This window comes from Chelonia mydas, chromosome 6, assembly GCF_015237465.2.
Source record: "Chelonia mydas isolate rCheMyd1 chromosome 6, rCheMyd1.pri.v2, whole genome shotgun sequence".
Taxonomy (NCBI): domain Eukaryota; kingdom Metazoa; phylum Chordata; order Testudines; family Cheloniidae; genus Chelonia; species Chelonia mydas.
In genome coordinates, this window is record NC_051246.2 from 114,074,362 (window position 1) to 114,083,303 (window position 8,942).

Here is an 8,942-nt window from a genome sequence, read left to right on the forward strand (position 1 = left end):
TTGGAAGACTGGATACTGGTCTGACACAGTATGGCCGTTCTTATCAATGATGTGCTGATGAAGTGGGCTGTAGCCCACGAAAGCTTATGCTCTAATAAATTTGTTAGTCTCTAAGGTGCCACAAGTACTCCTGTTCTTTTTGCTGATACAGACTAACACGGCTGCTACTCTGAAACCTGGGGGTTAATATGTTTAGTCAGGAATGTGGCAATTCCCTGCGTTGGCATCAAGTCATACAAAAATCCAGCCATTTCAGAATTCATATGAGTCTCATTTCAAATGTGCTTATGATTTTTAGACACTATTAATGGCAGCCAATGTGGCAGTGCCCACATTAAGCATGACCCCCAATGCTATCTGGCCTGCCTCCCTCCATCCCTGCCTGGCAGTTAGACACCCCTTAATCACTGCTATCCTCCTGCCATTCTGGCTTCCCTTCATCTGTATAGTCCCACAGGTTGCAGCTTGCTCTTTGATGGTGGGTATCAGAGTCTGTGTTGGACACTTGCGAGCGCCGATAGCTGGTATGTATGCAGCTAAATCCCAATAATTTGATTCTTCCTTACTCCAGTTTTCAATCTGATTTCTTTTCCCTGTTCTTTAATGTCAGACTAGTGACTCCATCTTTTTGCAAGGTACAGAAAGCTGGAATGGAAATGTTCTGCACACTGTATAGTATGATGTATTTTATAAGACAGTTGGTTAGAGTCCCCATATGATGACTCTTAACCTGAGATGAGCATATCTGGCCAGAGCTGTAACTCTTTAGTCTCCTTTATGGTAAACATCACTTGTTCCTCGTGTGCTGGAGTTACTTGAATTACCTTTGTCTTTCTTCCTGGAGTGCAACAGGAAGCAATTTTAAGAACATGAGGCACTAAAATTAGAAATACTTCAATGACATTTTTATGGTAGCCACATGCAGGGAATTCATTTTCCTACCTTGTTTAACCTTCACAATATCATAAAGTAGCTCTAAAGTCTTTTTGATGTCAAGATGAAATATATTTAAAATAATGTTTAGTTCCTGCACTTCATTAATCATGCAGCAAGCTACATTTCCAGTATTGTTATTTCTGAATTCATAAGGAAGCTGGGGAGAAGGAAAAAATGAACCAATACATAGCCCATATACTGTGAGACTTTCAGGAAATGCTGCAGGTAAATGGTCTAAGATATCTACTAATACACAGCACTCTACTGTCTCATATTCCATTCTTTTCCTTTATGCTACTCTGGCAAATGTTTCAACTTTTCCCACTGTGATAGAACAGTAGTTAGAATTACTTCATCAAGCTGGTTAGTGTCCATGGTACATTGTGCTGCCAATTCTTGCAAGTTTATGGTGAGTCTTGTGATAGCAGGTGTTTTTCCTAAAGCCCTGGTTCTTGGATTCATGTGAATAGTGGAGAATTTCCGCTGTCTTTTGTCTCAAGTGCACCCTAAAATCTCAGTGACCAGAAGATAAATAGGAAGAATTCAAATTGCATTTTATTTTTTTAATCTAATGATTTTTAAGTCAATCTCATGATTTGGGGAGGGGTCCTGCCTCATGATTTTTGAATGTTTGGATTTGGCAATACCAAATTATAAAAAATCTGGTAAAATGTAGCTCATTAATGTTAGGAAATCAAGACATTAGGTCAGTTCTTTTCTCATTTACACAGGTGTAATTCCAGAATGACTCTAATGGCTTGTGTGCACTGGTGTGACAGAACCAGAATAGAAAGGCATTGATTTTGTAGCAGTGATCCATGTCTTTGCCATCTAGACTATTGCAATGTGCTGTATGTGGGGACGTAGCTTAACTCTTTTTAGAAATCTCAAGCTAGTGGAAAATACGGCTGCCCATTTATTAGGTGCTGTTTCATGCAGACAGCATGTCATGCTGGTACTTTGGGGTGTGCACTAGATTCCATTTAGTTTCCAAACTGAGTTGTTTCATAGATTTTAAGGTCAGATGGGACCCTTATGATAATCTAGTCTGACCTCTTCCACGACATAGGCAGGCTGTAGAATTTCACCCAGTGGTTCCTGCACTGAACCTAATAACTTGTGTTTGAGCTGGAGCATCTGTTTTAGAAAGACCGGCAGTCTTGATTGAAAGACTCCAAGTGAGGGGGTTACAAACATTAGGTTTACCATGGAAGTTCCAAATGGTTTGGGATCCAGTTGCCTTAGAGACTCTCTCACTACCAGCCCCAAGTGAGATCAGCAGGAGTAGTGGAGCTAACAGAGCCCAGGTTTAAAAGAAAGGGAGCACTTGGTGGGGGTTTTCTCTAAAGAATCTTTCGTCTGGAATTCATGCCCTACGTGGTCCACCAGTGTCAGACTTTGTTGATCTTCAGGTCAAGGTGCCAGGCTTATCCATTTGCCCATGCTTTCTGATTAGGCTTGGTAAGTAGGAGAGGCTACTCCTTTCTGTAGGTTGATTAGAGAGGCAATTTGTATTCTGGAAGATGAAATTAGTTTTGACACAGATGGCTAGGTCTTCTGTGTTGGATATTTAACCTTTTGGTTCTATGTTTTGAATATGTACGAGTACCTACAACTCTGGCTAAACTTACATTGCCTCATCTCTGTAGTAACGGAGCATCTCCCACATATTAATGCATTTATTCACACAACAACCCTGTGAGGAAGGAAATTATTACCTCTCTTTCACAGATGGGGAATAAATACCCATTTGAGAAGATAATACCTAGCATCACACATGAAATCTGTGGCAGAGCTGGGAATTGAATCCAGGTGTTCTGAGATCCAGTCCAGTACATTAGCCATAAGAGCATTCTTCCTGACTTTTAAACATATATGACAAATACTGAGAATAGTGGTTTCCTCTAAAATGCTTTAATGAGTTTAATCTTTCTACTTTCCAGAATAATATTAATTATAGATTAGGGATCTGAGCCCATGGTCCTTACCAGGCAAAACTCCCATTGGTTTTAGTAATGTAACAGGCTAGAATAGAAAAACATTGACCATGAGCCAAATGTAAATGGTTAAATAATTATTGTAATTAAAACAATACAGGCTGTCTGATGTCTTTACTATCAATATGCTCTTTTCAGTATCAATGTGACCCATCTGCATACTCTGTGCTGACAATTCTAGGAGACAATTGGCCACATTCCCCTCTGTCACAGCTTTGCAACACACGTTAAGTTCAGTGGAATTGTGCAGATGTGACTGAGAGCAGATGTGACTGAGTGCACTGAAGATTCACATCCCAGCTTGCTGTGCACTAACTCACCATGTAGACAAGCCCTTAGGAACTCTCCAAAATCCCACCCATTGAAACCAAGCTTTTCAAATCTGAGTGCTTAAAATTAGGTTCCTAAACCCATATTTAGATGCCTAAAAATAAGTGGCCTGATTTTTAGAATCACTGAGTACCAAAAATCCAACTGAAGTCAATGGGGTGTTCTAAGAAATGTCAGATCATATGAGTGCTGAAATATGGATTTAGGAGCCTCACATTAGGGACACAGATTTGGAAAGTTTGGCTTGGTCCAGTAGAATCTTCAGGTAAAACGTCAAACTCTACTTTGCATCCTTCCAGACTTACAGGCCAAAACTCTTTCACGCATTCTTTGGAATAGCATATTCCTTATATGTTCTGTCTAACCTTGTACACACTCCTATGTCTCCAATGTGTGACTGAACCCGTGAATTCTTAACAAATAAAGTCAACATATGAGACCATTAACAAACAAAAGAATTATATAAGTTCATGGAGGATAGGTCCAATCAATGACTATTAGCCAAGATGGTCAGGGATACAACCCCATGCTCTGAGTGTTCCTAAACCTCTGACTGCCAGAAGTTGGGACTGGGTGACAGGGGATGGCTCACTCAATATTTGCCCTGTTCTATTCATGCCTTCTGAAGCATCTGGCACCCACCGCTTTTAGAAGACAGGATACTAGGCTAGATGGACCATTGGTCTGACCCAGAATGGCCATTCTTATGTTCTTACCATATTTTAAAGAGTGTCAGCATTCACTCATATGGGCACCTATTATTCACCCCTTGTTCAATAACCAGCACACATCTGGCCTGGTGTGAGCTTGAGCACTGACACATGACTGTAATTGTAGATGCTAAATATTATAGTGCTCAATATATTTTGTTTTCTATTATGCCAAGTTTATCCTATGAATTTCACTCCAAGGCGCCGTAAAGAATTATTCTTCATAGAATCATAGAATATCAGGGTTGGAAGGGACCTCAGAAGGTCATCTAGTCCAACCCCCTGCTCGAAGCAGGACCAAGTCCCAGTTAAATCATCCCAGCCAGGGCTTTGTCAAGCCTGACCTTAAAAACCTCTAAGGAAGGAGATTCTACCACCTCCCTAGGTAACGCATTCCAGTTCACTACTTGTTGATCCATAAACGTACCACAGAAAGAGTTTGTATCACAGCATATATCTATGGCAAGATATTTCACAGAGAAAATAAGTAATTTGATGGGTTGCTTAACACTCTGCAGTTGAGTAAATTGATAATCTATAGGAGTTCATTTACAGATTAATCCCAGAGATTATATGTAGTAATATGACAATTGCAGGGTCTAAATAGTGTCTTCTGAGATGCACTTTAAAGCTAAATTTAAAAAAAGTTGTAATCTACATTCCTGCATGAGGTGACTTTGCAGAAATTTTAGATGCTGCATAAAATATGTCCCCATCAGGTTGGCTCTCACTGTGCTGTCTAACATCCCAAGGCAGAAAGGCCAACATTTTCAGGTATCTACATTTAGGCTTCTAAATCCACATTTAGGCTTTGTCTACCCTTGGGCCTTGTCTGGCTTTAAAAGATTTGCCACTTTATGCCAGCATAGTTAAAGTGGTAAAGCCACCTTAAGGTGGCTGTAGTTAAACCAATATACAAGTGCTTATGTCAGCATGACTTATTCTGGTTTGGTGAAGCAAAATAAACTATACTGACATAAAGTGCCTTACTTGTATAACTATGTCTACACTAGGACTTTTACTGGTATAACACTGTTGTTAAAATAATTTTACCCCAAGAAACATAGTTATATTGGTAAAACTTAAGTGTAGACTAAGCAATAGGTACCTGAATGAATGCACCTATTTTCACTCATGGGTATTTGGGTGATAAATAAAAACCAGGCCATTTATTTAGGGCCTTTGGAACCCACCAGTAAAGTTCAGTAGGTAATTGTTACTCTCTGTGTCCAGGCCACAGAGGATGTGCGTCATTACACCCCAGATATGGAGGGTGGCTCTTGAGCTCGGTTTGTGCACACTCATGTCTTTGGTTCCCTGGTTCAATCCCTGGTGTTGGTGTTGGGGGGAGGGATAGCTCAGTGGTTTGAGCATTGGCCTGCTAAACCCAGGGTTGTGAGTTCAATCCTTGAGGGGGCCATTTAGGGATATGGGGCAAAAATTGGGGATTGGTCCTGCTTTGAGCAGGGAGTTGGACTAGATGACCTCCTGAGGTCCCTTCCAACCTTGATATTCTATGATTCTAAGTCAGTGGCCATCACACCTATGTGTGGACATAAGTGCTTATCTTTAGAAACACAAATTTGAACAACTGGACTTAGCCTTTTCTACAGTCACCAGCCCTGCCTGGGCCTTAAAGCCAGAGCTCCGTGGACCTTAATTTGGGTGTAAATTTGACCTCTGCACCCTCTGTGTTGCCTGACAACCCATGGCCCTGCAGGAGCTGATGTTGCCTCTCCCTTCCTTGGCTTGTGTAGTGGGACTAGGGAAAAAAATATCAAGGAGCACAAGTGGTGAAAGCAAAAAATACAAGACTAGAGGGGGCAGGGAAAGCTGCCATACACCCACCCACAGATCAGATCAACTCCCACTGTGCCATGGATTAGGGAAAGTGGTGGGTGGTTCCTTTTGCTCCCCTCAGCAGCCAGGGAAATTTCTGGAGTAGCTTGCTGCAGGATCAGCAGAGGATGGGGAGGTAGCTAACACCCCACCTGGGGATGTAGCATATGGTGACAGCAGACTGTTTGGCCCACAACCAGCAGAGGGGTAAATGGGAAGGACCACTGGATATGAGTCTGAGGAGAGGGACTGAACCAAAATTAATGGGGAGTTTGGTTAAGAGGGACATGTTAGGGAATGGGAAGTGGCATAAAGCCCTTCTGTGGCGACAGTGTTAAGCTATCATTAATTTAGGGTATGATTCATGAAGGTACTTAAGTGCCTAAGGCCCATTGTTAGGCTCCATTGTGATCCACAAAACTCATGCTCAGCTGCCACCTAAACCTTGTGGGTGCCTATGTTTCTTCCTCTAGTGCCTAGCTCTGGCCTAAATCCCAGAGTGATTCACAAACTGGTGAAGTCAGGCCTAAGTCTTGTGTTGGGGCCCATCCGTGGGTGGCCTCAGAGGGTGCCTACTGGATCAGGCCTTTCAGGCAAGTTCATGCAAAGCAGCTGGTGAGGTGAGGCAGGAATAGGGCATCCTTTATAAGCTTTAGCCTAATGGACAGGGTATTCATCCCAGAGGTGAGAGACCCTCAGTTCAACCCCCATCCTCCTCCTGAGAGGGAGAAGAGATGTGAAGGAGCACTGACCACCTCTCAGGTGAGTGCTCTAACCATTGGACCATGGGACAGCCTGATGTAGGGTTCCCTCAATCCCTTCTGTTGATATTGTTCCACTTCAATTAAATGATGGTGTAATTGAACATTAATCAGGCCAGAGAGTGAACTCTATAGACCAATGCTACATCACTCACCTGAGAAGTACCCAAGTGCTGTTCAGATCACTTCTTCCTCTCAGGCAGTGTGAGTGTTGGGGGAATGGGGACCTGAACCTGGAGGCGCTATGTGCTGGGTGAGTACCCTGTGCACTAGGCTGAAGGTTACAAGGGAAGGCTTTTTTCTCCCTCTGCCCAGCTACTTTGTTTTGGGAACCGCAAGTGACTTAGGTGGCTGAACGGCTATCTTCCCTTGATTGGTGGAGCTCAGGTACAAATAGGCACCTCCCTGCAGCCTAGACTTAGGCATCTCTTATCAGTGGCTCCCACTGGCTAGCTAATGTGCTGGTTTTGTGGATTGCCATCTAAAGTGCCCAGCTCTCCCCATTCATTACCTAGGTACCTAACTGATACCATCCACTCAGAGTTTGTGGATTGTAGTGTTGTGCTGGTGATTGTTTAGGTGCCACAATGCCTTAGTGCCTTGTTGTCATATACTGAGGGGAACCCATTCCCTGCTAGGAACACTGCTGTTTCTCTCCTTTGTTGTTATTTCCTTGTATCCCTTTCTCTGTTTCTCTCCCTCTTCCTGTCATTGTCTCTCTCCTTTCTTTCATATGCATCTTCTTCCCAGCTACAACTTGGAAATCTCACCTGTGAGCTTCACTCCCACCTCTTACTCAAGCCTATCTGGAGCATGAATGAAATAGTTAATGCTGACATTAAAAAAGTAATTGTGAGGCTTCAGAGTTAAAACCTCGCTAAAATGAATAGGGTAGAATTAGGAGGAGTTCACCTCTCTGAGACACTGTTTGAGTCTGTGAGCAGACTTAGGTAACCATCATTGTATCAGTTCATACTCATTTCCTGTTAAGAAGGCTTTTCTTCACAACCACTGGAGCTTACTTTTATTTTGAATAAAAATTGAAATTCTGATGAATGTGTCATGTGTGCCACAAAAATACACCACATGGGTTAGATCTGAAAAGCAAGTAGGTGTTTGACACATCTAACTTAAAATGTTTTAACTCTCTGCATTAGATGCTAGATGCCCACCAGATTATGTGAATGTCCATAGGCAGAGGTGCAAGAACATAGGAAGCCATGCTGTTTTCAAGTGCACATGCCTGTAAACATTGACACAAATAAGCATTTGCAGCCTGAAAATATCTGGGCAAAAGTGGGTGCAGAGTGAGTGGATCTTCCAGTTTAATTGACCATTTGTATGTTTCAATGGCAATATTATGCAAGAAACTCTAATTTATGCTTGTTCATGTCATAGATTCTCTTTATGTGTTTTACCATGCTCCAATGATACCATCACTCCATGTTTCTCCTTTATGGGTTTCATGTAATATTATATTCATTATACTTTGTCTTTCTTTCAGGCTATCAAAGCATCATTCACTGATTCATCCTTTGTCTCACAGGGAAGAGTAGCAGGTATGAGGAAATGGAGTGAATAATGTACACCTGAACTTCAGTGTAAAAAGTTAGTAACCCTGAAAAGAGAATTTATTGCTACTGATGCCATTAGAATGAATTCTGATTATTACAGTTAAAAAACATACTTTGTAAAGCCTCTTGGCAGACTTCAATAAAAAGCCACTACATAAATACAAGCCATTATTAATGTTACTGTTATTTCATTTGTTTATTTTATTTTGTATTTTATCCGGACTTTTTCTTTCAAATTCTGATATTTTGGTAGCAAAATATATGATTAAGCAGTATTATATATTCATACGAAGATCCTCTTGCCCATTAAATGATATGGCTTAGGGTGACCAGTCAGCAAGTGCGAAAAATCGGGACAAGGGGTGGGGAGTAATAGGGGCCTATATAAGACAAAGCCCCGAATATTAGGACTGTCTCTATAACATGTATGGATGATTTAGTTGGTGTTGGTCCTGCTTTCAGCAGGGGGTTGGACTAGATGACCTCCTGAGGTCTCTTCCAACCCTAATCTTCTATGATTCTATGAAAATCGGGACATCTGCTCACCCTAAATTGGCTTAGAGGCAAATATCTTACTTTCCTTTTGTGCCTAATTATTCTCAGATAGAAAAGGAGTACTTGTGGCACCTTAGAGACTACCAAATTTATTTGAGCATAAGCTTTCCTGAGCTACAGCTCACTTCATCGGATGCATCGGAGTCTCTAAGGTGCCACAAGTCCTCCTTTTCTTTTTGCGGATACAGACTAACAGGGCTGCTACTCTGAAACCTATTCTCAGATATTATTTTTAAAAGC